At 29.2% G+C, this 9,020-nt stretch overlaps 1 long non-coding RNA gene across 1 annotated transcript; it reads left to right on the forward strand.

Moving 5' to 3' along the window:
• The first annotated feature begins 4,512 nt into the window (after nucleotides 1–4,512).
• Nucleotides 4,513–7,791, forward strand: LOC145103683 (uncharacterized). Its single transcript, XR_013706797.1, has 3 exons — nucleotides 4,513–5,000; nucleotides 7,141–7,229; nucleotides 7,422–7,791. It is a non-coding gene; the product is annotated as an uncharacterized LOC145103683 (long non-coding RNA).
• Nucleotides 7,792–9,020: the final 1,229 nt, after the last annotated feature.

Genomic DNA, 9,020 nt, shown 5'->3' on the forward strand with positions numbered 1-9,020 from the left:
TATTTGGAACCGCAATACCTGCTTAGATTAGGTCACTAATAAAATACTTAAATTTCTTTTATTAGCATATGGTATGACATTTAATTAATCAAACAAAGTATTTAACTCATTCTAATAATAATTTGTTCGTATGGTGTGGATATCACATATATATGATTTTTTTATTTAATTTTTGTTTCAAAATTCTAAATATTATATATATATATATATATATATATATATATATATATATATATATATATTATTAAAAGAGAACCATTAATTCATCAATGAAGTAATCAGGGCTTTTGATTGTATTTCAATCCTTTGTTTTTCACCCTTAGATCAAATTGCTGACATCATTTTCCCAAATAGAATTCAAACACAATTACATTTAATTATAGAATCTTTAATAATTATAGAATATTTAAATTCAACAATTATGTTATCAATTAAAGCATATTATTCTATTAATATACCAGATATCGGTTTCTCTAATTAATATTGTTTCTAATTTAACTTGCTTATTTATAACTTTTGGCTTCAAAATTCAAATCCGTTTAGTTTTTTTTTTAAAACTAATTAAATAAGCATATCAATAATTCAGTTATTAACATATAAAATCTAATCTAATCCCATTAAATCAACAAAATATTTGAGAGTTAAAATTAAAATCAATATTATTCATAATTTATCTCACAATATATCCTACATAAAATGAATCAGTTTGAGATATTGGTTTGAATTTTAAAACTCATTAAATAAGCAATTCAATTAATTTGAAAGTTTGAATCAATATAACTGATATTTTAATTTTTTTTTCCAAATGAATAGCCGAAAATCTCAAAGATAATATCTTAGGATCCTAATTTTTTGGAAGATAATGATTTTTTTATTCAAAAACACCTTATATATACGATTACATTGAAGTTGTTATTCTTAGTTTTTTGGATTGAGTCATACGATTTACAGTGTTCTTCTTCAACGATCTTCTTCTCCAATTCTTTTTCCAGGTTCTTTTTTTACTTTGTTCTCCTTCTTCTTCTCTAATTTCTTGCATTTACTTTGTTCTTATTACCTGTTATTATTGTATTCCTGTTGAGAGGTTATGAAAAATATTAATCAATCTACTTTAAGCATATTAGTTTCATTCATTTACAAAAACAAAATTATATCATTTATATCAATTTTTTAATGTGTTGACCTATGTTTGTTTGTGAGTCTGCGTATAATTAACGTTATATCGTCTATTTGCAACATTTCTGAAACTTGTGTAATCAAATGTAATCATGAATCAAATACAACAGTATATATCAATGAATGGAACTGGTATATTTCTATACACCACATAAAAAAAATACTCATCTACATTGAATACTATTTGCATGATGAATGAGGGTAGAACAACATCTATGTATACGTTCTCTTTACCTGAAATACCCCTACCCCTGCCACTGTTGCCCCCTTCTACTGCTTGATATGTTTTCTGATGAGCATCAGAAAAAACTATTTATACTTACTTTATTGTCAGGTTTGCATTATGAGGTTTTTTAAAAGTATATAACATCATTCATATTTGGATGATAGGAAATTTATTTTATTTTTATAATTTGATTTCTATTACATACAAAAGACTTTCTACATTATATGTTTTAGACTAAATTACATTCGGCGTCCTTGAGTTATGTCAAAAGTTAAAAATTTCGTCCCTAAAACTATATTTTCACTCTGACCCTATGATTTTGAATTGTTCCTGTTTTCCCTATTTTACCCGGTCCATATTACTTGGTTGAGTCACATGTGTTTAACAATGATTACTTTTTTCACAAACAGAAACATGGCTAAAAGCAACATTACATTCATAGACCAACTTGATGCTTCAAAAAGTCAATTTACCATGAGAGTAAGAATAATCTGTCTCATGAAACATCTTGCTTATGGATCTTCAACAAAGACTTAAAAAATTGATATGATTCTCATTGATGAACAAGTAATAACAATTTTTTTATTTATGAATTTTCTTACAAGTTCATTCTAACCACATATAACAATATATAAACTGGTTTTTTGTGCATTTAGGGAAGGAAGGTCGAGGCAGAGGTTACTAATAGATGGGTTGAAAGATTTAAAAGTTTGCATCATGAGGATGGTTGTTACTACATCTAAAATCCACAACTTGGTCTTAATAAAAACAAAAATAGTTTTGTTGATAATGAAAACAAAATCAATATTTATATCACAACCAAAGTTACACCATTCAATAAGTGGACTGGATCACTTTATGGATTCTCTTTTGCAAACTTCAACACCATTTTGGATGGTGCCTTTGTTGAGAACACACATGTTGGTTAGTTTATATGTTACAATCTAACGATTTATACAACGATATTATGTTATTTACCATCACTCACCATACCGAAAATTTTATACTAATCTTCCATTTTTTTTAACTTATATAATATATGTTATTGGAGATGTTGTGAGATGCTTCTCAATGGAACCCTTGTGAACAAGAAAAATAAATTATCAAAGAGAGTCAATTTGAGCTTGGAAGATCTAGAGTATGTTTACTTTTCAAAATTTTGTGTCAAATTTTACTTTATAATGTCATTTTATATTGTTTATTTATTTATTTTTTTGGTTATAGAAGCAAACAAATAAATGTAACACTCTGGGATGGGTATGCACAACAGTTTGCTAACTATTTGGAAAATAACAAACAAACTCCTATGGTAGTTGTTATTCAATGCAGAAAAATATCTTATTATAGAGGTTTGTTCGTTACTCTGATTCATAACTTACAACTTAAAAAAATTTCAAAATATTATTCTTCCTTTTACTATAAATGAATATACATTTATACTAACTTCATTATGCATCGTTTCAGAACGGTTCTCCGTCACAAATTGCTTCACCACGACTAGGATCTTTATCAATGATCATATTTTAAAGCAACAAAAATAACAACTTTTTTATTGTTAAGATTTCTTGCCAAAGCCAGTCCAGAAAGCACATATGCTAATTGTAGCAACGCTTTGTCCTCCATCCTCTACTTTGCAAATGACGATTTCCTTCATAAGTTCGATTTTCATGTTATTGATGATCTCCAACAAGTAGATGAGGTTTATATACTTAACTTCCATTTATGAAATATACATTATGTTAAATAGTTTTTGGATTATTTTTACCCTCATATTTCATTTTACTTTTTTTATTATATAATTTAAATTTATATCAATATTTATCATAAAAAAATATTGATTGTTGTCGGTACGATTAAGCGTGTGTGTACTCTATAGTTCTTTCATGTCACAACTATAGGACAGAAAGAGGTGTTAGTGACCATTAAAGATGAAAATGTAAGATATAATTTAAGAATATTATATAAAGTGTAAATTGTAGATTTGTGATATTTATTTCTATGAAAAATATGTTGTTTGATTGCTAGGTTACATATTTGGGTTTTTTTGGTAATTTGATTTTGACAAGTTTGATCTAAATTTGATAATTGAAGCATGTATGAAAGACATGTGCTAACGATTTTGAATTTATAATGCCCTCCAGAAACCAACTGTAGCCTCACATACCTCTCCCTCATATCTCAGTAGTTCTTAGCATTTCCACAATTTCAGCTACAAGAAGTCATGAATGCACTTCTTGAATCAATCCACTAAACTGAATTTCATTTGTTAGTTGGATGTGCTGACCAAAATGAAAGATTTGTGAAAGTTCATTATAATTTATTAATGTTAACCTTTGGAAAATTATGAAACTAATATTATTTTTTGTTCATAACATGTTTTTTTTGTAATAATTTCTTTAATCGGAAGATATGTATATGTGATTGTGCGTAGCCTGAAAAATCATATTTTAATTCTTATAAAGAAAAAATACTTTAGAAATTGACCAAATTACATGTCTGAATTTGATGTTTATGGTTATGGCAATGCACTTTAACTGTAATGTTTATCGAATTTCTTTGCAGAATTTAAGGTTGCTGGTACATATAACAACTTATTGTTGCTTTTGGTTTTATAGGGCCAATATGAAAAGAGCCATGCGAGCCTCCATGGGGTTGGTACACCGAACAGAGTCAATTCATAAAGCTACTACACAACATGTTTTAATCAAGGAGTCACATCATGTCGTGATAAAATAAAGATCATGTGGATCATTTATGTTAAAAATTACTGAATTAAAAAACCAAATTGCTCTAATATAAATATTTAATATTTTTATTTAACAAGTTTGGTTCAAAACTCTAAAAATGAATCTGACTAACATTTTTTATTAAAATTTCACCTAAGACAATGTCACTTATTAATGTGATATGTATTTAATTTATGTTTCCCGCGTTTAACGCGGGTCATAATCTAGTATATATTAAAAACTAACACGCCTGTAAACAGTAAATTTGTATAGTTTCAGACTTTGACCACATCAATTTGTACATTATTACTGTTTCGTCCTTCTACTTTTGGAACATGCCCTGCTACGTTTACATCATCTGGTAATACAAAAAACCAACGACATTGTAAATTCCTCTTATTGTCTTCGAGTCTCCCAACGACTTCTCATGAACATCGTAATATCCTAATCCACAAAACCATCGACATCAATTTGTACAATCCTCCACCCTTTTCTTCTTCATTCTTTTCCGACTGTCTTCGTTTAGGTTTAGCGACGACTTCTCATCCAAGAATATATAGAAATTCGATTTCTCTCACCAAAAACCTCCTGCACTCTGTTGCCGCCATCGAATGCTTGTAAACAAGCGCCTGCACCCTGTTGTGTTAGGAATTTCGGTATGTTGTTGGTTGTTTCAATTTTCTAATGATTTTCATTCAATTGCACTTCTTTCTAATCCTATCCTGTTTTTGAGCGATGTCTCCAACTTTTTGGGTTTGAGGATCAACAAATTGCCGTCCAAGAAATAAGGATTTCGCATTTCTGTCGCCAACCACCTATGCGCTCAATTTCCGCCACCAATAAACTGTGCTCTATTATTGTTTGAAATATCGGTATGTCATATATTGTCTCTGATTGATTTTGATTTTCTCTATAATTGCTTTTCGTTCTGTTTTTGTCCATTTTCATCAATTAGGTTTAACATGCATCTCTTTCTCTCTCTTAATTGCAATCTCTTTCTCTGTTAGTTTGATTGCAAACTCTTTCAAACCCATTCCCCTCATCCCCAATATTACTTTGTTAAATCTTACATAGTAATCAGAACATTATGCATTTCAGAAACTTCATGATGCCATATCTGATGAAAAAGTGGAATGACCATATGACAATTGATGACCCAAACAATGAATTTGTATCATTCAACCCTTTTTTAATATTTTACCTTTAACCATCACAGATTCTTACTACTTACCCTTGGACATATAATTTTTTGCAAGTTTTTTCATCCAAAGCTCTTCCTCCTGTAAACAGTTAAAAAAAACTTCCCAAAATGCCCCTGGATACCTAGGAATATGAATCGAATATGAAAGAACAAAAACTCAATGAAAATTTTGACTCGGTAAAGACAAGCATAGACATGAATTGATACATACATGCATTTGATGCCATCCACCATAGCAACTGTAGAAAAAAGATTAAAAATATTTTTTGATATAGCTGTCCAGAAAAAGTAATTAACCTATGTGGTTGGTCTTTCAACATCACCCACTGGTGGTGACATCTCATTAATATACTTGAGACCATATCAACATGTATCAGCACCTCCTATGTTTATTATGTTTCTTTTTTCATTTGGAAGTAATAGTTTCTAATCAAAAAACAACATATGTATATATTCCAAATCAAAACATGATTAATTCACAACTGTAAAACCAGATCAATCTACCATGACAACCACACAAAAAAAGAGGAATTACTTTGTATATAATGGTAGTTACCAATGGTTGCACGAGTAATGATGTCAGTTTGGATAAAGGTTTTAATGCATAAGAACTTTTATTTTTAGACTAAATAAACCGTCGATGAGATTAAAATACCATTTTAGGCTTACATTTCAAAAAACAAAAATCACAATATTCATCGATTAACAATAATTATATACATATATTAAAAACTAACACGCCTGTAAACAGTAAATTTGTATAGTTTCAGACTTTGACCACATCAATTTGTACAGAGGTTGTTGGCGACAGAAATGCGAATGATGGTAAAAATAAACAACAATTAACGTGACCCGTGGTTCCCCACGGGTTCGCACACTAGTTATTTTTATAATATATAAATAAAACCAAAATAAAAGTAAAAAAACGAATATAAATAAAAGTAAAACCAATCGAGGGTGGGAAACCGAAATCAAAGAGTGAGTTTCCAAATAAAACGTGTAAAATCAAAATCTAAGAGCTAGAAGTCAGAAGCTCCCAAACGTTGCGCTCCGAACACGCCCTATAAGAAAAAAAAAGTAAAACCAATCGAGGGTGGGAAGCCGAAATCAAAAGGTGGGTTTCCAAATAAAACATGTAAAATCAAAATCTAAGAAAAAATCGATTTAAGAGATGAATAAATTTACTGGATTGATATTAAGAAGAGGATTTTGATAATGATATTTTTTAAAGGCATAAAAGGAAAATTATATATATATATATATATATATATATATATATATATATATATATATATATATATATATATATATATATATATATATATATATATATATATATATATATATATATATATATATATATATATATATATATATATATATTAAGGGGAACAAGGAAAAAAGTATTAACTCCCTTTTAAAATACTGGAATAGGTTTTTTAGTTCACAATCCAAAATTCTGATTCTTTTTTATAAGAAAAATACTTTGAAAATAATCCATTAAAAAAAAAAATAGTTATTTTCCAAAAAAAAAAAAAAGTTATTTTATAACACAGATTTTCTTATTTTAGTTAATATCCCTTAATTTATACAATTACGGGTTACTTGCCAAATACTCGAACTCTCCGAGGTTCTAGACTGTGGGGGAGGGGTTAACTGGCCTTCCATTGGCGACCAGGTTAACGTGCAATCGATCACTCTCTGTGTTTTCATCTATTTCCCCCAATTTTGTTTGATTTTGTAGTTTAACTTTTCATGCATAATGTGATACTGATTTATCATGATCGGTATTTTTGTTCGTAATGCGTCAGGTATTTCCTCTGTTCGCCGCCGTTGGCGTCGCCGTCGGTATGTGCGGCCTGCAATTGTTTCGGAACATCAGCGGCAATCCTGAAGTCAGGTGTTTGTTTCTCTCCTTGTAGCTCTATTGCTTTATGTGTTAATTAGCCGTGTTTCTCCTTTTTGATTACGAATTTTAACAAATGCGATGTCTATGAATGGCTTATGTTTATTATTTGTACATTTTGGTGGAATCAGTGATTCCATTCCATGATCTTAAAAATTATTGGTATTTGATTTGGCTTATGTACAGATTGACGAAGGAAAAAAGAGCTGCTGGAGTGCTGGATAACTTTGATGAAGGCAAAAAGTACGCAGAGCATTCACTCAGAAAATTTGTTCGTAAAAGGAATCCGGAGATCATGCCAAAGATCAATTCCTTCTTTGCAGACCCTAAATAAATAAATAAACTTGCGGTTTATGGTGTCAAACAGGGTTAGTTGGTTTATGATTTGCCATTTTACCTTCGAAACACTGAAAACTAGAAGCATTGTGTTTTTATAATTAGTTTTCCTGTAGTTAGCGATTATTTTTTTCTTGTTTCAGTTTTTGCTCCAAATCAGTGAAAAACAATCATAATCAAAGGGTATAAATTATACTCCGTATTATATTGGTTTTAAGAATTATTTGTGCATGTAAGCTCACTTAAATTAGAGATTTTAATTACGTTTGAAAACAATGTGTTACCTCGGAGACTATTTGAATTTAGGAATGAGTTATTCACAAAATTGACTAGGAATGAGTTATTTAATCAAAACTAGATTATGACCACAACATATAGAAAATACATATAAAAGTATAAAAAGTTGGCACAATAATTAAAAAGAAAGTAACAGAAATAGAATTAGTTTTATTGGTAACATTGAAAAAAACAATGAAATGTTTGAATATCTATAACCGATAAAGGACCTCTTTATAAACAACATTTTTTGTTTTATTAGTTGGACGACCTTGTCACATATGAGGACCTTCAATACTATATCTTTTTAATTTATACTCTTCTTAGGTTCGGAAACCAATATCAGTTGTCTTTTTTCTTTCTTGTTGATGTATCAATTAATGCAATATAAATTGGTGCTACATTTAGAGCTTTTAGTGTTATTAGTCGATTTGTTAATGATCTTCCAGTAAGTTCATGTTTTTTTCAAAAAAATTACAAATTTTTATATTTTCTTCAAGTTAATTTTTTATTAATTTGTAATAATAATAATATGATTGGTGTAGAAGGGTCCTCAAACACTTGTGAGAATTACATTTGACTCATTGCAACAGGTTATTTAAAAAAAAATTAACCTTTCAAAAAGAATTATTCCTTCAAGCTCTTTTGCATTTTTTATTGCAGCCATTGATTTTCTTAGTTCCAGACATATATGATGTTTACACTCCTCTCCCCTCTGATGTTATTGTTCAACTTTCTAAGGTGATGAAGTTACCAAAGACCGGTGTCGACGATCATTGGACATTAGCAAATAACATAAATGCTTTTTCAGGAATCCTGTAAGTAAATCTATTTCTAACTCAAGTTACGACAACACCCTTGTGTTTGTCTGTCGTGTGTTTATCATAACATTTACTAAGGGTATTAGTATCAATTTATACATATGTCCAAATATAAGTTAATTTTAATCAAGGGGCAAAATACTCTTTTTTCTTGAGTTGGCAAAAAACTTTAACCTGGAGAACACAAGTGCGGCCTATATGAAAACTGTCAAATGTCCTCTAGAATCTGAAATGTTATAAGTTGTCTTTGTAGTTGAATTATCTGTTATTTTTCATTTACATTTAAGTTCTTTTTCGGATTAAACAAAAGGAAAAACAACATAATTTCGTTGTATGAAAAAAATTCGGAGTA

The sequence above is a fragment of the Lactuca virosa genome, chromosome 4 (genome assembly GCF_052849685.1).
Source record: "Lactuca virosa cultivar CGN04683 chromosome 4, Lactuca_virosa_CGN04683_v6, whole genome shotgun sequence".
Lineage (NCBI taxonomy): Eukaryota > Viridiplantae > Streptophyta > Magnoliopsida > Asterales > Asteraceae > Lactuca > Lactuca virosa.